Source organism: Macrotis lagotis, chromosome X, assembly GCF_037893015.1.
Source record: "Macrotis lagotis isolate mMagLag1 chromosome X, bilby.v1.9.chrom.fasta, whole genome shotgun sequence".
Classification (NCBI taxonomy): Eukaryota; Metazoa; Chordata; class Mammalia; order Peramelemorphia; family Peramelidae; genus Macrotis; species Macrotis lagotis.
Genome location: NC_133666.1, coordinates 170,544,455 through 170,571,107, shown reverse-complemented (window position 1 = coordinate 170,571,107; position 26,653 = coordinate 170,544,455). Strand labels below are relative to the sequence as shown.

Genomic DNA, 26,653 nt, shown 5'->3' with positions numbered 1-26,653 from the left:
GATTTGAAGCCAAGGAAGTTAAGAGGTAGAAGTGATAGGGCAGAGCTTTCCAGGAATAGGGTCAACCAGATCAAAGAGTAGAGCTGATTGTGGGAGTGTTGTGTTTGAGGGATAATAAATAGGCTAGTGAAGTTGGGTCATATAGTAAAGGAGGAGTGTCAAGTCTAAGAAGACTACAATATAGTGACTGTACAAAAATGAAGGACAAATATCACAGCCTAGTGAATTCTATATCTCTATCCTCTAATTCTTTCTCTTATTTTCTCTTATCTCTGAGGAGATATGCTTTCTTAACTCTTGTTTGTTAAGAGTTTGTTATCTGTTTTGCCACTTTAAGAAAAACCAGTTTCTATAAGTGTCTCTGTGTGTGTGTGTGTGTGTGTGCTTTTGAGAAATAAACTACCTGGGTGGCAGTATATCTTGAGAAAGAGAGAAAGAGAAATGGAATTTCATAATTCCTGGGAACATTTCCATCATGGTGGCTCAGAGCTAGCCTAGAAGAAAATACTTTTGATTCATATTTTTTAAACTTCCCCAAAGCAGAAAAAGACCAAGTGAATTGGAACCAAAAGACATCTAGGCCCAACTAAGAGTACAGAAGTCCTTTTGGGGAAAATGTTGGAATTACCTGTTCTAAGATCACCTGCTTTAGGCACCTTTAGTATCTTTGTGTTTCTCAAGCAGGAGCAAAGGGTTATGTCTAGAAATAAAGTAATACCTGAAGGGGAAATGTGTTGGAAATATACTGATCTTAATGGATGGGTGGAGCTCAGGGGAATAGTCAAAAGGGAATGATAACTAGTTCTCTTATTCACTAAATCTTCACATCTAATTCCATACATTTCTAGAACTACAAACAACCATTCTTAGAAAGTGTTAGCAGTTGTATGCTTAGGATTTGCTTGTATGCTTTTTTTTATAAAGTATGTTTTTAGTTTTATTTGAAGAAAATGTGAGCTAAAATTATTTGCCTAGTTATTTTATAAAAAGTGTAAGAGGAGATTATTTTTTAAATGGGGAGCTGTAAATAATGTAATCAAAGAAAATGAGAAGACAACATACCAATATTTTCAAAGCAATCCTTAGGCATGGTTAGGTGGTGCAGTGCATAGAGCATGGCCCTGGAGTCAGGAGTACCTGAGTTCAAATCTGACCTCAGACACTTAATAATTACTTAGCTGTGTGCCTTGGGCAAGCCACTTAAGCCCATTTGCCTTGCAAAAAAAAAAAAAAGAACTCAAAGCAATCCTTAGAGATTTCTTTCTCTACACACTTTCATCCAGAAAAGAGAAAGAACAGATCAATGAATTGAGTATGCAACTAAAAATCTGGAAAAGCAATAATTAAAACCCCCCCATCAAAATAGGACTTCTGAAAATCAAAGAAGAGATCAATAAAACTGAAAGCAAAACAAAGCAAAACATTGAATTGATAAAATTTAGAGTTATTTTTTTTGGGGGGGGTGGGGGGAGTGGAATCCACATCAATAAAATAAATAGGGGCAGCTAGGTGGTTTAGTGGATAAGAGAACTGATTCTGGAATCAGAAGGACCTCAGTTCAAAACAGGCCTAGAGTTTTCTTTCTTTTATTAAAGATTTTATTTGAGTTTTACAACTTTTCCCCCAATCTTACTTCCCTCCCACCCCCCACAGAAAGCAATCTGTCAGTCTTTACTTTGTTTCCATGTTGTACATTGATCCAAATTGGGTGTGATGAGAGAGAAATCATATCCTTAAGGAAGAAACAAAAAGTATAAGAGATAACAAGATCAGACAATAAGATATCTTTTTTTTTCTAAATTAAAGGAAATAGTCCTTGGTCTTTGTTCAAACTCCACAGTTCTTTCTCTGGATACAGATGGTATTCTCCATTGCAGACAGCCCCAAATTGACCCTGATTGTTGCACTGATGGAATGAGTGAGTCCATCAAGGTTGATCATCACCCCCATGTTGCTGTTAGGGTGTACAGTGTTTTTCTGGTTCTGCTCATTTCACCCAGCATCAGTTCATGCAAATCCCTCCAGACTTCCCTGAATTCAGTAGGTCCACTCTTAGAAGTCTCTGGGGATGCAGATACTGAGAGATTCAAAGATATATTGGGGTATCAGATTTTATTCACAGGCTTGAGGGGGAAAAAGCCATTCATTCTTCAAGGATCACATCTTGACTCATCTTTTCTCTCATCTGACTCTCTTTCTGCAAAGTCCCTTTGACAATCAGGATCTCCTTATACAAATATGTCTTATAGTAAGGCAACTTATAAGATATTTGGGAATCTACCAACTAAGTCTTACACAGGAAATATATGCATATAACTACAAAACATTTTTTATAGAAATAATGACAGATATAACTGGAAGGAGATTGATTTCTTGTATTTGGGTCAGGTCATTATAATACAAAAGACAATACTAAATTAATGTATTTTGTGCTTTGCCAACTGAACTACTAAATTATAGAATTTATAGAATTAGTAACAAGTAATAATAAAATTCATTTACATTTTCAAGGGAATTAAGGAGACCTAGCAATACCAGATCTCAAACAATATTGCCAATCAACAATTATCAAAAGTATTTGGGGTGGCTAGGTGGCACAGTGAATAGAGCACTGGCCTTGGAGTCAGGAGTACCTGGGTTCAAATGTGACCTCAGACACTTAATAATTACCTAGCCATGTGGCCTTGGGCAAGCCACTTAACTCCATTGCCTTGAAAAAAGTCTAAAAAAAAAGTAATTGATATTCTCTTTAGTTAAAACTTGAATTAAAAAACAGAAAGGTTGATTGGTGGGAGAGAATAAGTACAAAACATACAAAAGCAAATTAATATAAGTGTCCTATAAATCTAAAAACTTAACCACTGGGGTAAAGTCTGGAGAAGTAAATGGCAAGCCAGCCACTCTAGTATCTTTGCTAAGAAAACCCCAAATGATGGGGCAGCTAGGTGGCACAGTGGATAGAGGATCCACACTGGAGTCAAGAGGACCTGAGTTCAAATTCGGCCTCAGACACTTAATAATTACCCAGCTGTGTGACCTTGGGTAAGTCACTTAACCCCATTGCCTTGTAAGAAAAAAAAGAAAACCTCAAATGAATTATGCTCAAAGGGTTATAAAACTGCATATCCTTTGATTCAGCAATATTACTGCTAGATCTACATCCCAAAGATAGATATATGTATATATACACATACATACATACATGCATACATATATTATAAAGAAAAGGACCTATTTGTACAAAAAATATTTATAGGAGTTCTTTTTTTTTGTGGTGGCTAAGAATTAGAAATTGAAAGGATTCCCATCATTTGGAGGAAGCCTAAACAAACTGTTGTATGTGATTGTAATGAAATATTACTGTGCTGTAAGAAATGACAAAAGGATGATTTTTAGAAAAACCTGGAAAGACTTATGAACAGATGCATAGTGAAGCCAACTGAACCAGGACAATGTTATATACAGTAATAGTAATATTTTTCTATGAAGGACTATGAATGACTTAGCTATTTTCAGCAATACAAAGATCCAAGTCAGTCCCAAAGGACTAATGATGAAGCATCCTATCTGCTTCCAGAGAAAGAACTGATATTGAATGAATACAGATAAGCAAAGTTATATTGCTTACTTGTGTTTCCTTCTAAAGTTTCTTCTCTTCTGTGAAAGTTGTTTTCCAGTGACCTTATTTCCTTTTTTATTTATATTTTTATTTACACATTTATTTATTTACATATTACTACATTTTTATTTATTTTCACATTTACAATTACACATTGTAAGAGTAAACATAATCCCCCTCCCCCAACAAAAATAAAAAACTTGAAAAATAAAATGAAAGAAAGAGAAAAAAATGTACTTCAGTCTGTATTCTGGTTCCATGAACTCTATCTCTGGGGTGGATAGTATTCTTTAACATAAGTCCATCAAAGACGTTACTTTCATATTTTTCCACAGTTGTTGCTGATTGTAATCCCCTCCACCCATTCTTCCCCACTACCATTTATTCTATTTTCTCTCTCCTTTCACTCAGTTCCTCTTCAAAAGTATACTATGGGGCAACTGAATGGCACAATGGATAGAACACCGGTCCTGGGACCAAGAGATCCCAAGCTCACATCCCACCCCAGAGACCTAGTAACCACTCAGCCCTGTGGTCCCAGACAAGCCACCCAATCCCACCACCTTGCAAAAAGTAAAAAAAAAATGTGTTGTATCTACTCTCTCCTCTATTGCCTACACCCCCCCTCCCCTCCTCCATCCTCTTTCTCCCATCCCTTTTCTCTCCTTTTTCCTCTTGATTTCTATATCCTATTAAGTATGTGTATTGTTTCCTCTATGAGTAATTTGCAATGAGAAGGAAGGCTCCCTCATTCCCTCTCACCTTCCCCCCCCTCCCACTCTATTGCAAAATCTTTTTCTTGACTCTTTTACATAAAATATCTTAGCCCATTCTACCTCTCCTTTCCCTTTCTCCCAGTACATTCACTTTTTACCCATTGACTCCATTTTTACAATATATTATACCTTCAAATTCAGCTCTCTCCTGCGCCTTGTCTATACATGCTCCCTCTAACTGCTCTAATTAATGAGAAGGTTCATGTGAATTTTCAGTATCATCTTCCCATGCAGGATCATCATCATCATTAAATCCCTCATAATTTACCCTTCTCAGCTTCCCTCTCTATGTTTCACCTGAGTCCTGTACTTGAAGATAAAACTTTCTCTTCAGCTCTGGTCATTTCAGCAGGAACATTTGAAATTCCCCTGGTTCATTGAAAGTACATCTTTTGCCCTGGAAGGGAATGTTCAGTTTTGCTGGGTAGTTAATTCTCACTTGCATTTCAAGCTCTTTTGCCTTCCGAAATATTGTATTCCAAGCCCTACAAGCCCTTAATGTGGATGCTGCTAAGTCCTGTGTGATCCTGACTGTAGTTCCACAATATTTGAATTGTTTTGTTCTGGCTGCTTGTAATGTTTTCTCTTTGACTTGGGAGTTCTGGAACTTGACTATAATATTCTTGGGGGTTATTTTTTGGGGGATCTCTTTCAGTAGGAGATTGGTAGATTCCCTCAATATCTTTTCTCCTCCTGTTTCTAGGATATCAGGGCAAATTTCCTGAGGAAATTCTTTAAAAATGAAGTCAAGGTTCTTTTCCTGATCATGACATTCAGGCAGCCCAATAATTTAAAATTTTTAAATTGTCTCTTCTGGATCTATTTTCCAGATCAGTTTTTTTTTTTTTAGGTTTTTGCAAGGCAAATGGGGTTAAGTGGCTTGCCCAAGGCCACACAGCTAGGTAATTATTAAGTGTCTGAGACAGGATTTGAACCCAGGTACTCCTGACTCCAGGGTCGGTGCTTTATCCACTGCGCCACCTAGCCACCCCCGGTTATTTTTTTCAATGAGATATTTCATGTTTTCTTCTAGTTTTTCATTCTTCTGGTATTGTTTTACTGTTTCTTGATTCCTCACAAAGTCATCAGCTTCCTTTAGCTCCCATACATTTGAAGGAGTTTCTTATCTCCTTTTCCAGCTGGCCAATTCTATTTTTTAAGGTATTATTCTCCTCATTACTTTTTTTGGACTGTTTTTTCCATTTGACCTAAACTGGTTTTTAGCATGTTGTTTTCTTTAACCTTTTTTGGATCTCCTTTACTAAGCTGCTGACTTTGTTTCATGTTTTTCCTGAATCTCTCTCATTTCCCTTCCCAATTTTTCCTCTACCTCCCTTACTTGATTTTCAAAATCTCTTTTGAGCTCTTTTATAACCTGAGACAAACTCCTATTTTTCTTGGAGGCTTTGTATACAGAAGCTTGAACTTTGTCATCTTCTGAGTGTGTGTTTTTATCCCGCATGGGACCAAAGTAATTGTCTATGGTCAGGTGCTTTTTTTTCTGTTTACTCATTTTCTTAGCCTGTGCCCTGGTTTTGGGGTGGTTCCTGAGCTTTTGAGTGTTATTGGGACACCCCTCAAGGACCTCAGTTCCTTCAAGGTCTTATGAGAAGTTCTGACTCTTCTCTTGGCCTGTGCTCTAGTCAGCAGATGACCACAAGTATATACCTCTGCCCTGGGGCTGTGAGAAGGGTTCCTGTTCTATGACAGTATGGGGGCCTAGACTGATTATGGACAAAGCATCAGAATCCTGAGACAAACCTTGACAGTCTCCCCCCACTCCCTTACCTTCCATGGGCTAGGTACTCTGGAAGCAGCTCCTGGGAGGCTCCCTGCTTGGGCAGCTCTGTGGACTTCCTTCTGTTTCCTGGGATCTGGGTTCTGCTGAGGGCCATGGCTTCACTGAGGGACATACTGGCTCCATACTCACTCTGGCAGAGGTTTCCTCATTGATCTTCCAGGTTATGCTTGGTACTCCCTGGATTGGCAGGTCAGAAAACTGCTTCTGCTGCCAGGAGCTGGCGCTCCCAGGGATCCAGATGCTGGGCTGTTTCCAGAAGGCTAGAGCTCCTTCACTCCTGCCTGGTGATCCTAGATGTGCTGCCACCTCCTCCAACCCCATGGAACAGGTTACCTTGGGCTGGAGAATTGCCTCACCGGGTCTTTCTTTGGGTTCTGTCTTTCAAAAATTGTTAGAGTCTTAATTTTAAGGTTTTTGAAATATTTTGGAGAGAGCTCCTGGGAAAATCTGTCCCTATGCCACCATCTTGTCTCCATCCTCCTTTTTTATTTCTAATACTATTGCTAGCTTCTCCAACTAAAGAAAAATCACAATTCTTATAACAAGTAAGCATTACCAAGAAAAACAATCTACACATTTGCCATTGTTCAAGAATTTTTATTCATCCAGTACCTCAAGTCTATCAGCCTTCAGTCAGGAGCATGCTTCATCATCAATCCTTTGGAGTCTGTAGACCATTGCATTAATTAAAGCTTTTATTTCTTTCAAAGTTATTTTTCTTCACAATGTTGTTACTATATAAATGGTTCTTCTGGTTCTGCTCACTGACTCTGTATCAGTTCATCCAAGTTTTTCCAATTCTCTCTGAAACAGTTCCTTTTGTGCTTTTTTCCAATACACTAATATACATTATATTTGAATGCCATAATTTACTTAGCCATACATCACTGATTGGCCACTCCCCCCCTTCAATTCTTGGCTACAAGAAAAAAAGAGCTTTTATAAATATTTTGGTACATATAAGAACTTTTCTTTCTCCTTTGTTTTTTTTTTGGGGGGGGTTATTGGCCTAGTAAGTTTTATCACTAAGTCAAAGATGTGCATACTTTTAGTGACTTTTGGGGTATAGTTCCATATAACTCTCCAGAATGGCTGGACCAATTCATAGATAAATGAAAATTTTAACTTTCACATAAGAGAATACAATTTAGAAAGAAAAACAAGTATACTTTTGAAAACAAAAAGTATAACTTGGAAAATAACAGATTGAATTTATTATATACTTTAAAAACAGCTATATATAATAGAAAGTCATGATTTCACTGTAATCCGCTTTTCTAATGTTCTATTTTGCATATGGAAATGCTGTTTTTCATTGTTTGTAAAGTTCATAATAAAATAAACAAACTGTATATAATAGAGTTGTAGCTTTATCTGCAATCTTTTAAAATTCTACTTTATATATGAAGCTACTGTCTTTTTTTGGTGTTTATAAAATGCAGAATAAAAAAAATTCTTTAAAAAATTTGAAATGCAGAGGTTGTTACATAATAAATGTTGGAAACGGCTGCTTAGGTAGGGAATCTTAAATGTCAGGGTGAAGAGTTTTTAGTTCCTAAGGCCATAGTAGTTGGCAAGTGATCATGGGTATTTTAAGAGAGTCATTAAAGGAGACTGATGAGTTCGTGGTCCTAGGAGGCTGAGATAGTGAAGAAAGAGAAGGTTACTTGAACATTTAGAGTTGGAGGCTACTGCTAGGTAGGTGAGAGGGCTAGCTCAGAGAGAGCACAGATAGCTTCAACACACAGACATGGGGTCCATTGCCAAGAAGATTGCCATTCTTACCTGGAAAATATATCTTCCTTGTTCTTCTCAGCCTTGACTGGTTATTATAGTAGCCTATTAATGAGTTCCCCTATTTCTAGTCTTTTCTCCCTCTAGTTTGTTACTCAACTGCTAAAGAAATCTTAATTCACAGCTGTGATCTCTCCTCAAAAAACATCAGTGACTCCCTATTGTCTACGATATGTCTTTAATTTGCCATTCAAGGTCTTTTACAATCTGTTTCCAATTTACTTTTTCACTTTTTTCTCACATTACTTCACATTACATATTCTGCAAATGCACTCCTGCCCAGGGAGACACATTATTCTCTGAACTCATGCTGATCCCTCCTTCCTCTGTTCTGACTCCTACATGAATACCCCATTCGTAGAATGGATTTCCAGCACATATCCTTTCATTAAAATATTGTTAGTCCTTCCAAACTCAATTTAAATGCCTCCTCTTCCATGGAGCCCTTCTCAATTACTCCTTCAAACCTCTAAAGCTCTTTATTAATCTTCTCTTAGGCTTTTTTGATCAGGTCCAGTGATTCATCAAATGTAGGAAACTCCAGGCGTGGAAACTTTAAATCATCTTTAACAACAGTCTTAAGAGAATTGCTCTGGACCCAGAGGTTAAATGAATTGCCCATCCTCAGACTGATTCTTCTTTTCACTACAGCCAGCAGTTACTTCTGTGGACTTAACATATTTTAATCTGTATCATTTTTTTTCAGCAGCTGGGACCTACTCACCCTAGAACATCACTGTGGCAATCACCTCCTTCCATTGATGAGAACTTTCAATGGTCTACATTTTGGGGAGGAGCCCAGGTTGGCCATCCTCAGTCCCCTCCCAGCTGTGTTTCTGACCCTGAGGACTTCTATGGTTTACCCCTGCTCAGGTATTTCTCTCCCCCTGCACCATCTACTTTTCTGCTTCTTTTTTGGGGGGGTTATATTTCTCAGAATATGAACTCCTCAAGAGCAAAGATCTTCATTTCTTTTTTTTGCCTATGGTTGAATCCCCAGAGTTTAGTATAATATCTGGCCATTGTAAACCCTTAATAGATGTTTGTCATCTTCACATCTACTATATTGTTTTCTGTTTTTGTATTCCCAGCATTTTACATAGTAACTGTAATAGATATTACTTTAATTAAAATAATTGCTCTGTGTGGGTTTAGGGACATACAACCGCAAGAATCCAGATGCTTTGGCGAGCCTGGAACAAAAGATTCTCAGTTGATTTGGGCAAACCTCAGGAGTTGATCAGATTCCTAATCCTAAAAAGTCCCCAGGGTGGATCTGAAGCATCCCTTTAAGAAACTTGTCCTGGGTACATCAGCACTGTAGTATCTATCTGAAATGACCAGATTCCAATCCTAAAGGTCCCCAGAGTGGACCTGAAGCATCCCTTTAGGAAACCTGTCCTGGGTACATCAGCACTATAGTATCTATCTGAATTGAATCTAGCCCATCTCTTCCTTATGCCAAGAAGGAATGTTTTTTATTGTATTCAGAAGTTTGGTTACGTGAGTATGGCTATGGCTCTCTTAATCCTGAAAAGAAGAGGGGAAAAGTAGGGTGTATAGATACTAGGGTATCTCTAGGTCTGAGTCTTGGGAAGGGGGTAGCAGGAGAGAGTGAAAACTATGAATTACCTGGGCTATCAGAAGAGAATGGCCACAGAAAAGAAAGGACGAAAGGTAAAGGTTAAGTTGTTTTGTTTTGTTTTTGGTAATTTTTTAAATTCATTTTAAACAAATACAAAATTATATTTAAAAAAAGAACATTTCCCTGTACACAACAGAACATAAGAGGATTCAATATAAAACAATAAATTTCTATTTCAAGAAAATCAATATAATAGTATAAGTATACTTTGTCTTCAAAGCTACCCAGCTACTTTGCTTTCTTTTAGGTCTTCTTTTGTTCTCTGCTATATATTTTGAACTTTATTTTTTTCCACTTTTCCCCTTCCTGCCCCATTCTAAAGAAGGCTGTGGTTAAATGAGGATACACACACACACACACACACACACACACACACACACTATATATATATATATACATATACCCCATATACATACATATCTACAAACATACACATAGATACACATTTATACTTGTACACATAAATGAAAGGCCTTACTGTGCATATTTCCACTTTGATTGAGTTCTTAGGCTTCATACTGAGAGTCATTTTCAGAGACACCCATCAATCTATTGACTTCCTCCCCACAAGACTTTAAAGTCCATTTCTACCACCCCATCACCCATAAAACCATCATGGAATCCTAGAATGCTGTAAGTGGAAACTCTGGCTCAGGGCACAGTTGATGACTGAATGAGTCTGTTTTTAGGAAGCTTAGAAGGTGTGGTTACCACCCCATGATGAGAGAATATAGAAGTAACTCAGTAGAGTATGACAGAAGGCAGTTGGGGTGGGGGTGGGGAACCCAAAGGAAAGGGGTGGTATGAATGCTGCCCAGTCTGCTGGGAAGGGACACAGTCCAGTCTTTCTCATTCTATTTCTCTGATGCCCAGGGCCACAATGAACATGACTTTACTGTAGAATATATTTGGGGGAAGGGGAGGGCAAAGGAGGAACCAAGAACAAAGAGACTTTGTAGTGGTTTGGGAGGGGCTCATACCACCCTCTGCTTCTCTTCATCTCCCTTCCCTTTTCTTCCCTTAGTCTCCCCAAACCAGATTTTCCTCTCCAGGTCTCCTCTTACCTATGTCTTTCTCTCTTTCTTTTTTCTTCCCTCTTTTTCTCTCTTTTTATTCCTCCTTTCCTCTGTCTTTCCCTATTTCCTTCCCTTTTTCTTCCCTCCTTGTTTCTTTTCTCTCTATCTTTTCCTTCTATACTTTTCTTTCTCTGTCCCTTTCTCCCTGATCAACAGTCTTTCTCTCATCTATTCTTCCTCCTCTTCCTTCCTCTTTACCTTTACTTCAATCCTCTCCATTGATTAGGTTTTCTAGTGGATGGGCATATGTAGATAGAGCAATTCAAATTCAGTCAGAGCCCAATGGAGGCCAAAATTTGTATATTTTGTGATTTTTTTTTTTGTTTTGTTTTGTGGGGAAAGACGGAAAGGAAGATTCATGGGTTTGCACACTACATAGAAGAGGGTCAGAATGCCACCCTCTGCATAAACACTTCCAGCTTTGAGGGGGGGAGAAATCTCTAAGCTGGGAAGATAAAGAGGAAATATCTGGGAGAAGGGAAGGGAGAATTCCATATATCTTTCTATTTAGACTGGCCTTGGGAACCTGAAGGACCTAAGAGATTTGGGGCTTTTCATTATACTCTCTCTCCATCTTTGGGGTAGTAAGAGGAATGGGATCCATGACCTTTGATATGGAGAGTCAACTTCTTTTAGTCATTCTTCCAAGCTGATGCTTTATCTAGGCCTCTTAGTGTTACAGCCATCCTGCTACAGTCACTGCTCCTATTCCTATTCTCCTTAGCTTGGTAGTAGAAACGTATAGTATGTGGAATAGGGTTTTTTCCCCACTTTCTTTAATGGGGCTGAAGTTACATCTGGGAGGTCTTTCTTGCCAGTCCTGCCCATTTATACACCAGGTAGAGAAGAAGTGAGTTTCATTTTCTTCCACTGAAATGGCAACCAACTTTCTCAGGAGAAAGAGGAGGGTCTTCCTGAAGGGAAATAGTGCTCAAGTTCATCTCTACCCCTAAACCTTCCCCAACTGACTGAGGATAAAAAGGGAAAGTGAGATATATTAAAAGGATCCTGGAGTAGCTAGGTGGTTCAGTGGATAGAGCACATCCTAGGAGTCAGGAAGATCTGAATTCAACTCCGACCTCAGTTATTTTTTATTAGTTGTGTGACTCTGGGCAATTCACTTAACCTGGATTGCCTTGCCAAAACAAATGAAAAGAAAAGAAAAAATCCTGGAATTGGATTTAGAATACCTAGGTTCAAAATCCTACTTCTTCAAGTTAAGCAAGTAGTTTAACCTTCTCTGAGACTTAGTTTGCTTCTCTATAAAATGAGGGAGTTGACCTTTGAGGGTCCCTTCTGGCTCTAAACTGACATTCTATAACAGCAGTCCCAAAGAAACTATAACCCTGGTTAAACAATAGCTCTGAATTATGATCAGAGGAATATATCTAAAGTGATAAGCTAGGGGTGGGGAAGCATGTGTAGGACAGGTTTGCAAATCCAGATTCAGTGGGCAGATGAAAGTTTCTAGTTGAGTTGTACTCTTTAGGACAACTTTAGACATCACCAGTAAAAAATCCTTCTTAAAGTCTGTCTTGTTTTGGGGTTAGTTTTTTCAGGGTTTTCTCTTTAATTTCTTATTTGAGATCCTTAGCCCTTAAAAAGAATCACCAAGTGTAAGCCTTGGGGTGGTAACCTCACCCATCCATCTACCTCTTTTTGGGTTGATTTCAGGAAACCAGTGTGCATTGTGAGTCCTTCGGCCTCAGTCCAACTGAGATTCCTCCTCCCCCAGAGCAGATGGAGCTCTGAACAGTGGACTGAGACCCAAGGGAAATGATGTGCAACCATGTAGAACAGAAAAGCCTAATTCTTAGGAAGCTGGGGGAAGGGAGGGGGTGGAGGGGGTAGTAAACAGGAACCCTGGCTAGGGGAGGGTTCCAGAAGCAACCTAAGAGATGAAGGTGAGAAAGGAGCACCAGGCATGAGGGGCAGCTTTAACTAAGGCATGGAGTTGGGAAAGAAGGAAAGTTGAGTGTGGGGAACCACCAGCAGATCAATTTGTCTAGGGTACAAGAGAAGGGAGTAATGTACAACAAAGTTGAAAAGGTAATTTGGAGTCAGAATGTAAAAGGTTTTAAATACCAAACAGCGGAATCTGTATTTGTTCCTGGAAGTAGTAGGACGTCATTGTAGCCTCTTGAGTAGATCAGAGGACTTCAAAGGACCTTAGAGTTTCTTGAGCAGAGGATCGCCAAATCTTAGATTTTTGACCTAGAAGAATCCTTAGAGGTCATCTAGTCCAACTCCTTCATTTTAGAGACGAGGAATCTGAGGCCCCGATAGGTTAAGAAACTTGTTACAAGCAATAAGTGACGGAGGCAGGTTTGAACCTAAAAATATTACTTTAATAGCAATGTGAATGATAGATTGGAGAGGAGAGAGATTGAGGCAAGGAAACTAATTAGGTGGTTATAGCCAATAATTCAGGCCATAGAGACACCTAGTTGGTGCAGAGGATAGCTAGATCACTGACCTTGAAGTCAGAAGGACCTGAGTTCAAATGTGAACTCAGACCCTTACTAGCTATGTGACCTTGTCACTTAACCCGCCAAAGAAAAAAGTAATAATTCAGGACATAGAAAACAAAAGAAGTTCTTACCTCATGAAGGATGGGAATTGAGGAGAGGAGAAAGGTCATATTTTCCTCATAATTTAAAATCTCTTGGCATGGAAAGACTCTGATACTTCATCAAAGTGTCTCCAACTTCTGTGGTTTAACAGTGCTCCTTAATATCTACTTGCTTGGCAAAAGTCTTGTTCTCCAGCTCCTGTTCCCTATGTACTTTTCAAAACCCCATCTAGACCAAAAGTCCCTTTCTTATCAACTCCTACCCTGTCCTAGACTGGTTATCTAAAGTTGGGGTGAGCCCTCTCTTTTTCTATCTGCCCACAGTTCTCTTCCCATCACAGAACGGATATCTGAAACATGGCACTCCAAAGTGTAGTAATCTCTAAGCTACAGAGCCAAGCTTTAGGGATCATGGGAATGGGGTGCTGTATTGGAGACTATCTCTATCCTCCTGACCTCTTTCGCATCCTCCTAGAAGAACATTCTCTGCCTCTGTCCCCACTCACACCTGGCATCCTGTGCTTGATAACCATCTCACCATGAGGCTGCCGGGGGCCTCTCACCCCAACCTCTTGTTTCTATGGATACTCACCACCCCACCCCCAACCCCTGGCCCCAAGGCTGAGATGGTATTTGGGACGTCATAGGGGAGGGCTGGGGGGAGTGGAAGCTAGTAGTCCTGAATGCACAACTCAAGCCTAGGGCAGGGAGATAAGGACCCAGTTGAGGTTCAGTGCGAGAGCTACCAGGAAACCCTGGGGCTCCCTGCCGTTGGGAGGGAGGGGCCAGCAAAGTGCTTGAGCCACCTGGGGAAACCAGATTGAAACAGTTTCACTCTTAGGGTGTTTTTCATCCAAACAACACCTATTCTCAGGGGTTCCTACTCTGAGAAAACTCTTTTTCTGCAGGAGAACACATTTCTGGGGGTCCCACCACAGGGTTAGAATGGCTAAAGAGAGCTCAGGGAGGTCACTATTCTTCCCTCCTCCCCACTATGTATATACTGTACTCAAAGTTTCCTTCTTCTTTGGTTGCTGATTCAGGGTCCCTTCAGCTCCCTAGGCTGAGAGTAAAAGGAGGAAGGGGAGGATCATTTCGGTCAACTCCACCCTGGAATGGGCAGAGACCATGGAAATATCCAGATAAACATTTATCCAGAACTACTCAACACATAAACATCCAGATACATGCATATGGCATACTGAGACACAAACACCACAAACATAGTGATAGACACAGATACACATATGTGGGCCCTGACACAAGCTTTCGCACAGGTTCAAAAGTGATGAATCTTGGATCTGAAGCGTGATTGGAATCAGGAGAGTACATCCTGGTCTGTGATTAATGTGCTTCTGTATGAAAGGGAGTTGGGAAGCAATTCAGAGTAAGGACTCACTATGAAGGAATGGGACAAGGTACTAGGAACAAGAGTTAAACAGATTGCCAATGACCTGAAGGAAGAGAGATTTCAGATGACAGAGAGAAGCAAAGAATGAGAAACAGGGAGGGCTCCGTTACCTTTCCAGAGAGGTTTTGTGTATGTGTGTCTATTCTTTTCTGAGTATTCCATAGACAGGGAATATTATTATGGGTCCTAACGTTTTATACTAAGTCAGAAGAAGAGATACTCAAAAGGCTACTGGAGGCAGAAAGCAAGCCTGAGAGAAGGAACAATGATTGTCTGAGGACTCCCTGTGTGTGAGAGAACAGTCTTTTTTCCAGCTCCTGTTCTGGCTGACCATGAGATAGAAAAGCTCTGCAGACAGCACCAGGTTCTCAAGTATGACAAACAATACTAGAAATCTCATAGCAATGGGCTCCATGAATATGAATTTTTCAAGCAGCATCAATCCCAGGGACTTCACTCTCATGTTAATTTTCTGGCTCAACCTGGAGGGATGAACACTAACTAGACCAACGTGATGAAAACCCAGCTCAGTCTCCCAATCCCTTCCTCCTCTCAAACTCATCTAGGAGATCATATTGGATAGACTAAATTAAAGGAGATAGATTTACTGAATCCAATTTGGAAAGTTTCTCATCTGATTATCATCATTTTATTTTATTTTTTATTTTTTTAGGTTTTTTTGCAAGGCAAATGGGGTTAAGTGACTTGCCCAAGGCCACACAGCTACGTAATTATTAAGTATCTGAGGTCAGATTTGAACTCAGGTACTCCTGACTCCAGGACCCGTGCTTTATCCACTGCGTCACCTAGCCACCCCAATTACCATCATTTTAGTGGGAAGTTTTGAAATGTTTAATAATTTACTTTAGGTCCTGGAGTCAGGAGTACCTGAGTTCAAATCTGACCTCAGATACTTAATAATTACCTAGCTGTGTGGCCTTGGGCAAGCCACTTAACCCCATTGCCTTGCAAAAAACCTAAAAAAAAAAAAATTCAAATCTGCTGACTTTAAATCTAATGCTCTATAATGCTTCTTTTCAGTATGATGTAATGGTAATTGTAAGTGTTCCAGGTTCCAATGCCACACTGGGTCACTTTGCCAGATGGAAGAATCATAGGGTAGAGGGGTTGTAAGTCTCACTTGTGTTTCCATGTTCTTGTAATAACTCTCCTGGTCAGCGGCAGAGTCAGGATTAGAACTTAGGTCTTCTTGGTCTCAAATTAAGTATTTTTCCCCACTAGGTCAAAGTATCTCTGAATAAAGGATAAATAGTTGCAACAAGACGTGAATGTCATGGTTTAAAATTGCTTCTATCTTGACATGGTAAAGTTGGATCTTCTTAAAAAGAGCTTTAGAAAAATAAAAGGAGTGTTATGAGATAGAATAGTTTCTGTAATAGTGTAGCTTCTGTCTGCAAGATGAAGCAAGAAGAGAATTAAAAGGTCTTACAGAAATTCTTGTAGGGTGGAGTCCTTTGAGAATTTGTTGAAAAACAAAGAGGCTTTTTAAGAAATCTGGACTATCTTAAAGTACCCAGAGGATATGGAACACTGTGGTGAGGGCCTCTTTTAAGTTGGAAAGTAGAATTCCATGTATGTTCCAAACCCAATTTCTATAGCAGTCATAGAACTAAATCCCTACCCACCCCGTCCAAGCCCTATCTTTTTTATTTTTAAAAAATTAGACTTTTTCAATTAATGAAAATCTGTCTTTTCTCTGTTTACTCTTTCCCTCCACTCCCATATCCCACTTTCCACCATTGAAAAATAAAAATAGGGGCGGCTAGGTGGCACAGTAGATAGAGCACTGACCCTGGAGTCAGGAGTACCTGAGTTCAAATCTGGTCTCAGACACTTAATAATTACCTAGCTGTGTGGCCTTGGGCAAGCCACTTAAACCCATTGCCTTGCAAAAAAAAACAAAACAAAAACAAAAACTAAAAACTAAAACTAGAAAAATAAAAATAAAACCTTTGTAAAAAAAAATTGTCACTTTGTCTATATCCAAAAAATATGCTTCCCTAAGTGGTTCCCTGAGTCCAATACCTTTCCATCAGATGTCATGCATTCTCTTTGGTCCTTTGAAATCAAATTTAGTCATTTCAGTCTTTAAAAAAGCTGTCTTGGGGGGCGACTAGATGATGCTGTGGATAAAGCACGGGTCCTGGAGTCAGGAGTACCTGAGTTCAAATATGACCTCAGATACTTAATAATTGCCTAGCTGTGTGGCCTTGGGCAAGTCACATAACCCCATTCCCTAACCAAAATAAAAAACCTATCTTTACAAAGCTGTAGTGATTATATAAATTTCTCTTCTGTTCTACTCACTTCATTCTGCATCAGTTTATATATGTCTTCCTGACTTTCTCTTAAAACATATCCATCATATGATTTCTCTTTCATCACATTCAACTGAGATCAGTGTATACCATGGAAACAACGTAAAGACTAACAGAATGCCTTCTGTGGGGGTAGGGAAGCAAGAATGGGGGGAAAGTGTGAAACTCAAAATAAATAAAATCTTTCTAAAAAATACCATATCCATCATTTCTTAAAGCACAATAATATTTCAATACATTCTTATATCATACCTTGTTCATTCATTCCCAAAATGATGGAAATTCCTCCTTTTAAGGTAAAAGGAATATGGATCATGCAGAGTTGAAATTACCTGTTCAATGTCACCATCAATCAGTTAACAAGATAGAATAATGATAGTCTCCCACTATAACAGTTTAAAAAAAAAAGATATTTCTTACCAAGTGGCCTAGATAATAATAATAATACCTAGACTATTATAGAAATATTTTGCATGACTACACATATATAGACTATATTGAATTGCTTGCATTCATTAGGCATGGTGAAGGGAGGAAGAGAGAGAATTTGGAACTTGAAGTTTTAAAAATGAATGTTCCTTCCTTTCTTGCTGGGCCTTGATCGCCATTGCCACTGGATCCCAAAAGGCTGCATCGCTCCTCTTTCCCCCTTTGGTCCCTTCCTCAATCAAGTTCCTTCCTTGAACAAAAATGAATGCTAAAAATTGTTTTTACATGCAATCAGGGAAAATATAATACTAAATTTAAAAAAAGAAAAATTAATATCTAACATTTATTTATATAGCACCTACTATGTGCCAGTCAAAACAATAAATACTTTACAATTATCTTATTTGATCCTAATAACAACCTGGAAGGTAGATGCTGTTATGATCCTCATTTTACAAATGATACAAACAGAGGTTAATGACTTGTTCAGTCACACTTGAGAGGCTGAATTTGACTCAGGTCTTCCTGACTCCAGGCCTGACACTCTATTATTCTCTGATCCACTTATCTACCCCTAGGGAAAATTAGCTGTTAGACTGTAACCTCTTTTAGGAAAAGGGACTGCAACAGTAATTTTTTAATTTCCCTTAGCAAGATGCTTTGTGCTTAGTATATGATAATTAAATGAATAAGTAGATTACTTAGATGGTATGGGAGAAAGTTATGAACAAGCAACTAGAATGCCAAATCTGGATGCAGGAAGATTTGGACTCCAATCCATCTTTAAGAATTTAATAGTTGTGTGACTTTGGGTATTTCTATGGACCTCAGTTTTCTTATCTATTACATTGGGATAATAAAGCACCTATCTCACAAGATTTAGGTGTTGATTAGTCCAGTCTAACAGGGATTCATGTAGCAAAAAGAGATCTGTAGGAAGTTCTAGAATGTCCCAATAGACTTTCCAGAAAATCTGTGGAATTTTACCTTTGTGGAGAGTGGAAAGACAGCTATGACTGGGCAAATATTCCACTCCCCTGTTTTTATTTATTATACATCAGATATCTGTAGGCTAGGAGCATTATTCATTTGGGGGTTCAGGATGTTGCCTGCTCATTCTGATGCTTTGGGAAGTAGTCCTGCTTTAGACCTGCAGGTAACAGCTGTATCTCCTCCGGTTATTTCTCCTCCCACAAAAGGCTCAATACAAAAAAGATAATTACAGATAGTAAACATTTATCAAAGCAAGCAAGTAAAACTGTCATCGGGGAAGCTATATAGATTAGTGTAGGTGATAAAATTACACATGTCTAAAAGGGACAACCTGGAAGCAGATGAAACCTTAGTTTAACTGTGAAGAAAATCCAAGAATTCCTCTCAATCTCTGAGTATAATAGGTGCTGGAATTCAGTGTATATGCTGAGGTATCACATACTTATGGCTCTGGTAGTCTCCTATTTACAAATTCAAAGTCTGTGCCTTTTTTGTTTCTTGTCTCTCAATATCAGTTTCTTTTCTAGTTCTGTCTCTGTCTGTGACTAGCTGTCTCTTGACTATTCTAGAAATATATAAATAACCAAAGTGTAATGAGTCAAATAGTATAGATAGTAGTATACTATAGGAAGTCAGAAGATGGAATAGAAGGGAGATCTTATACAGTTAAATCATATCAAGCCAACATGTATTTATTGTGTTTACTGTACAGGCACTGTGCTCAACTCTTGGGATACAAAGAAAGGCAAAAACACCAGTCCCTGTCCCCAAGAAGCTTACATTCTAAAGGGAAAGACAATGTGTAAGTTGTTATGTGAATATAAGATATATAGAGAATAAATTGAAGACCCTAAGAGAGACATTGTGTGGTGGTGATGGGGGAAGGTAAAGACTAGGAAAGAACTTTTGGAGCAGGTGGTACTTAAGCTGGGTCTTAAAGGAAGTCAGGGAACTAAGAGGTAGAGCCAAAGTAGCAGGGCACTACAGATCTAGGGACTGAGAAGCACAAAGGGAGACAGATGGAATGTTATGTTTGAAGAACTGCAAATAGGACAGAATTGCTGAAATGTAGAGTATATGGAGGAAATAAGACTGGAAAAGTAGAAATGGGCTAAATTATGAATAGCTTTAAATGCCAAGAAGAAGAGTTTATATCTGAACTTGGATGTGAATGGGAACCACTGGAATTTATTGAACAAGGTTGGTGACTTGAGTCAGGGAAGATTGGCTAGAAGAATATTGCAAAAATCCCAGCAAATGGTTATGGGGTTTGTTTGGGATTGGAGTGAAGGGGATGTAGATGACAGTACCTGTGGAGTTAGAAGTAAAATATTTGGCAATGGGGATTAGCTATGTGGGGATAGAAAGAATGAGGAGTTTGAGGATGATACTGAGGTTGCAAGCCTGGGTAACTGGGAAGATAGTGGTGCGCTCTCTCTCTCTCTCTCCCCGCCCCCCCCCCCCCCAAAGTCAGGGTTAAATGACTTGTCACATTGTAAGTGTCATAGGTTAGATTTAAATTCAGGTCCTCTTGACTCCAGAGCCAGTGTTCTATTCACCGTACTACCTAGTGCCATGATGATAGTGTTCTCAGTAGCTATTGGGAAAATGAAAAGAAGGGATAGTTTGAGGGTAAACAATTTCTGTTTTGGACATGTTGAATTTGACATGCCTAGAGAACATTCCATTTGAGATGTCCAAAATGCAGGACTGTAACTCAGGAAGGAGATTGAATATATAGATCTGGGAAGCATCTGTGTAGAGATGGCAGTAGGACAATGGGCAAGTCACTTAATCTTTTTGCCTCAGTTTCCTTATCTGTAAAATTAACTGGAGAATCACCAATTGAGATAAGATAAAATATGTGTGTGTAGCTATCTATCATCTATCTATCTATCTATCTATCTATCTATCTATCTATCTATCTATCTATCTATCTACCTATCTGTCCTTTCTATCTATTTGTTTGTTTCAACACAATTGACTTCCCTTTGTGATCCTCTACATTATTCTGAGAAGGGGTTCATAGGCTTTATCACTTTGTCAAAGAGGTCCATGACACAAAAAGACTAAGAATCCCTGATGTAGAGGGAGAAGAGAAGATAGTCCAGCTTTATTTTCTTTCTTTCTCAATGTGGGCTTGTGGAGCAAGGAAGGATTTTCATTGATAGTGTATGTATATAAATATATATACATTTATAAATTATATAAAATACATATTATATATGTATACATATATATATATACATATATATATATAATTTAATCCTAAAAAATAAACTATAATTCTTGGAGGGAAAAATAATCTTGTACAACCTATACTCATGGGGAAAAAAAGGAGAGGGCCTGGGACAGACTCTTAGATTTTACTTCCTTGGTATGTATAACCTAGCTGAGTGACCTGGGCAAGTCATTTAATCCTTTTCCCTCAGTTTTCTTATCTGTAAAATTAGCTGGAGAAGAAAATGGCAAATCACCCCAGTATTGTTGCCAAGAAAACCCCTAGAGGAGTCAGAGAACAACTGTTGTGGAGAGTAGGATAGAGAATGGATGAGGGAGACATAGAATATTTTTCTTGCTGTAGTAAGGGTCCAGTTCAGATTAAATTATAGAAAATTGTGTTGGAAATAGTCCACTTTTTCTCCAGTTTCATTAAGTACAGGAATAGGAACAAAGAAAATAGGTGGTGGGAGTAATTCTGAATTTAGGTTTGGCTAATTTAGGTTTGGGGACAAGGAGAGATTTGAGAGTGGAGGATAATATAGAGCTGAATTAGTTCATTAAGGTAGGGAAGAGAGGCTTAGTGTAGTCAAGGCAAAGGTGATGGCCTTGGAAAAATGGAAATGATGGTTTCCATAATGGATAAATGGCCAAATCCAACAAATGGTTGAGTGATTCAGTTTATATCTTTTTTAAATTAATGACTCAGAGACAATGACATAGTTAATAATAATTGATATTTACATAGTGTTTTACAATTGACAACATAATTTCTATATGCAATAAAGGCTGATAAGAGGTGTTCCTGATCAATTTGAGGAGCTCCCCAATCAAATTAACAAAGCTTCTGGTCTTGGGCCTTAGGAGACAACCAAAAGAAACCATTCTGTGGAATGTGGGTTTACCCACTGACTATGGAATAGTCACAGGGAATTCAAGACTAAATGGTAGACTGACATCCAAGATAATTGGAGATTAAGAATCAAGATGATTGACTGACTATACTAATGGATATTTTCTGATCCCCAAGAATAGCTGATGGCAATTTATGGCAGAAATATATCAAAAAGGTAGAGAATTTGCAGGAGTCTGATTGTGATCCTGAAATATGGGGTTCTGACCCAAGAAGGAAGATTTTCTGGGTAGGAACAACTGAAGAGATAGTAACATTCAGGACACTATGAAATTTCCACCAGAAACATGTCAAATTAGGCCAAATTCTAGAAGCTAAGGAATAGACCTTCTAGAGAGAAGGGTTTCCTGATATAACATGCCCCTTAGAGAATAAAGAGAGTAATCCTTGTGGTTCCTGTGATTCAGTCTACTTGGAGAGTAATACCAGTGAACTACTCAGATAGTGCAGTAATGGTGGGAAGGGGATTACTTATTTGGGAGTCTACAAAGTATGTTTACCTTTATGAGGTGAAGCTAAACTACAGGTAGAATACTGTAAGAATCTATAAGACTGAAGAACTCGCCAAATTTTAAGATAGCAAACCCCAAGTTTTGTTCCCTTTTAGGGGAGAGTTGATGGGGGTTTCTTTGAGCATTTTATCTATTTTCCTTAACTATTTATGGGTTCCTGTGAATCTTTTGCATCTTATGCATTTTTTTTTTCCTGATAAGAATTTGGGATCCTGTACAAGAGCTGGGAAGTCCTTTGTCCACATTTAGAGGAACCTAAATATGCCCTGAGTATATTAGGACTTTTTTTTTCAAGAGCAATAAATCAAAGAGATACAATGACCATTTTGGGATCACTTTCTAAGACTGCATTCTGTCTTTATGAGTACAGTCTTGAGATGCCCTGGGTCATGGGATATATGTAGATTATGCATTATCTCATTCAAACATCACAAAATCATCTAGCACAATAATCCCATGAGATAGATGTCAGAATTATTATTATTATTATTATTATTATTATTATTATTATTATTCCCATTTTACAGGTGAGGAAATTGAGACTCAGAGAGGATAAATGACCACAGATTTGGAGCTGGAAGGAAACTTAGAGGACTTATAACTCACCTCGTTATATAAATGACTTCTCTGTGGTAAAATGGTGAGCAAATATCAGAGGAAGCCTCGACTTAGGTCTCTCTTGATTCTAATCTAGGAGTTCATCTGCTGTGGCATGTTACCTCTCATGATATGTTTAAGATAGTGTGTTTACCAAATATATGCAAATGCTGCAAAGTTGGTGAGGCACATTGGATACCAGTCAGTATCCAAAATGATCTTGACAGGGCAGAATAATGGTCTTAGTCTAATGAGTTGGAATTGAATAGAAAGAAATGTAAAATATTATACTTGGGTTCAACAAATCTTTAGAGGAATTCTTTAGAGAAATAGCATCAAATTCAGAAGAGAAATGGACTTCTAGAGACCACATATTGATTTAGAAAAACCACAATTTCACATTATGTTTTAATTGTAGCTTTATTTTGTTAAGCATTTCCCAATTTCATTTTTTTAATATCTCCATAATAGAAATATTGTGAAAGAAAACATTGACTCCCCCCTCCCCAAAATAAAAGAAAATTCAGGAAAAATAAAGTAAATAAAAGTATGTTTCAACCTATGTTCAAACACCATCAGTTCTTTTTCTGGGGATGGATAGTAATTCTGCATAATAAGTCCTTTATCATAAGGTTTTCTTGGATTACCGTATAGTTGAGAATCCTAATTACATTTTATCTGGTTCCTGCTACAGTTAGGAGTATTGAGGTCCTCTATATGGACACCTCCGTTTTAAAGTACTGTAAACTCAGTGAATAAACTGTGTGATAAACAGCTTAGACATCATTAAAGAAAGCATATACGAGGGGCGGTTAGGTGGTACAATGGATAAAGCACCGGCCCTAGAGTCAGGAGTACCTGGGTTCAAATCCAACCTCAGACACTTGTTAATTACCTAGCTGTGTGGCCTTAGGCAAGCCACTTAACCCCATTGCCTTGCAAAAAAAAAAACCTAAAAAAAAAGAAAGCATATATGGAGCCCAGGAAGGTGATGTGTCCTTTTGTACTTTGTCTAGCCATGTCTAGAATGTTGCATTTAGCCAGAGTATTCAGAAAAAGACAGCAGGATATTGGTCACAGGGTAGAAAAACCAAGCATATTTAGCCTGGAGAAGTCACTGGAGAGACATAATGCTGTCCTTCAAATATCTGAAGAGCTGTCATTTGGAAAAGGGATTAATTTGTTTTCCTTGGCTATAGAATGCAGAACTAGGAAAGAGAACTACCCTGGAAGATGTTTGGTTCCTCTTCAATTGAGGTTCTTCCAAGAAAACATTGAATGATCACTTGTTAGTTGCCATGTAAGGGGAATTCTTTTTTTTATTTTTATTTTTTGCAAGGTAATGGGGTTAAGTGACTTGCCCAAGGTCACACAGCTAGGTAATGATTAAGAGCTGAGGTCTGATTTGAACTCAGGACCTTCTGACTCTAGGGCCAGTGCTCCATTCACTGAACCAAGTAGCTACTCCAAGGGGAATTCTTAAAAATGTCTTTTATTTAGATATCAATTATTTCTAGATATATACTACCACTCCCACCATTCTTACATGGTAAGTGAGTGAATTTTTTTTTTCAAATATAGGCTGACAAAAGAGTATCTTAAGGTCTCTTCAGATCCTGACAATTCATTTCTGTGATCAGATGTTCTCTGAAGTCCCTTTTAGCCTTAACATTCCATGATCCTATTGTGACTGTTAGTCCTTCCTTCTGGAAGGGGACCAAAATCCTATTAATTTGCACTTGAATTTATAAATGGGCAAAGCTATCAGTTTCACTTTTCTCTCTGGAATCAATGGAGTTTAGTAGCAAAACAAGTAACAAAGGTCAAGACAACTGACAATGTAATGGCAACCTTGACCTTTCTCAATTAAGGTCTTCCCCCAGCTCCCAGTTTGACTGGGGCCAAACCCATTCAATGATTAAAAACTGGGTAAGAGTTGAGACAGAAGATGTCTCAATTTATCTTCCTAAAGCTAACAGTCTGGAAGGGGAAGGCCCTGAGAGTTTCTGGTCAAAACAAAAAACAATTGCTCAACACTCATTCTAAGCCATAAAAATCTAAACAACTAGTTACAGAGACTGAGCTGGGGCTATTATTGACCATTCAATGAAAGCTTAGAGTGATTTGGATGTTAAGATAGAATCTAGGTTCTCTATTTAAAACACAACAGGCTTTTTAAAAATTCTCTTTTTGGAGCTATATTTCAAGAAATTTTAAAAAATGAAAATCATGAAGAACAAAAAGTAAATTGTCCCAGCTTATTGGAAAAATGTTACTGATGATACTATGAGATACTGTCTAGTCACAAAATAAATGAATAAGGAACAAGATAAAGGTTTTCTTAGTCTAGGTATGTCTGTGTTTACCAGACACAGAAATTTGTGACAATGATTTAGGGAAAAAAAAAGAAGTAAAAGGTGACAATAAGAGTAACTCAGAGAAAGAGATTGATTATAGACAAAATTCCTTGTAGTAAAAATTATATTCAGTGAATTTAAAGGTATTTCTCTCCAGTTTTTCCTTAGTTCCTTTTCTGAAAATATATTATTTCCCTTGCTTGTCACTGTGGAAAACATAAATCCAGAAAGCTTAAAGACTTTGTGTTATTTTAAAGGGAACAATTTCTTATATTCTTAATTTATTTGCTTCTCATAAATTTAGAGATTTGAGATGTCTTGAAGTTCAGCAACTAGATTAACATAATTATGATCAAATTAAATATTTTAATTAAGACTTAAGTGAATAAAGTGAGCAAATTTATTGTTTTGGAGAGGATGATGGTACTGGTCTGGACTTGCTATTTCATCAAGGTGGAGAACTTCTGATAGGGAATCCTAATCAGCCACTGAAGCAGAATGGCAATTCATCAATCACACAGTCTTCTTTTTTTCCACTTTAAATTTATTTATTTATTTGAATCTTACAATTTTCCCCCAATCTTACTTCCCTCCCCATCCCCCACAGAAGGCAATCTGTTAGTCTTTACATTGTTTCCATGGTATACATTGATCTCAGTTCAATGTGATGAGAGAGAAATCATATCCTCAAAGAAGAAACATAAAATATAAGAGATAGCAAGATCAGACAATGAGATGACAGGTTTTTTTTTTCTAAATTAAAGGTAATAGTCCTTGGTCTTTGTTCAAACTCCACAGTTCTTTCTCTGGATACAGATGGTATTCTCCATTGCAGACAGCCCAAAATTGTGCCTGATTGTTGAACTGATGGAATGAGCAAGTCCATTAAGGCTGTTCATCATCCCCATGTTGCTGTTATAGTATACAGAGTTCTGGTTCTGCTTATCTCACTAAGCATCAGTTCATACAAATACTTCCAGGCTTCCCTGAATTCCCATCCCTCCTGATTTTTAATAGAACAATAGTGTTCCATCACATACATATACCACAGTTTATTAAGCCATTCCCCAATTGATGGACATTTATTCAATTTCTAATTCTTTGCCACCACAAATAGGGCTGCTATGAATATTTTTGTACAAGTGATGTATTTACCCTTTTTTCATAATCTCTTCAGAGTATGGACCCAGAAGTGGTATTGCTGGATCAAAGGGTATGCACATTTTTATTGCCCTTTGAGCATAATTCCATATTGCTCTCCAGAAAGGTTGGATGAGTTCACAGTTCCACCAACAATGTATTAGTGTCCCAGATTTCACACATCCCTTCCAACATTGATCATTGTCCTTTCTGTTTATATTGGCTAGTCTGAGAGGTGTGAGGTGGTACCTTAGAGATGCTTTAATTTTTATTTCTCTAATAAGTAGTAATTTAGAGCAATTTTTCATATGACTATGGATCACTTTGATTTCCTCATCTGTAAATTGTCTTTACATATCCTTTGACCATTTGTCAATTGGGGAATGGCTTGGTTTTTTTTTTTCAATTTGACTCAGTTCTCTGCCTATTTTAGAAATGAGTCTTTTGTTAGTACTGGTT

The 26,653-nt window shown here is 38.1% G+C and overlaps 1 long non-coding RNA gene across 2 annotated transcripts; it reads right to left on the bottom strand.

The window, feature by feature from the left end:
* Nucleotides 1-1,594: 1,594 nt before the first annotated feature.
* On the bottom strand, nucleotides 1,595-13,809 carry LOC141499742 (uncharacterized). Of its 2 annotated transcripts, none has more exons than XR_012471752.1 (3): nucleotides 13,314-13,809; nucleotides 6,184-6,574; nucleotides 1,595-2,077 (listed from the first exon to the last, which is right to left on the bottom strand). It is a non-coding gene; the product is annotated as an uncharacterized LOC141499742 (long non-coding RNA). The 2 variants fall into 2 exon arrangements; XR_012471753.1 differs by having other exon boundaries at nucleotides 6,184-6,570.
* Between the last annotated feature and the right edge of the window lie 12,844 nt (nucleotides 13,810-26,653).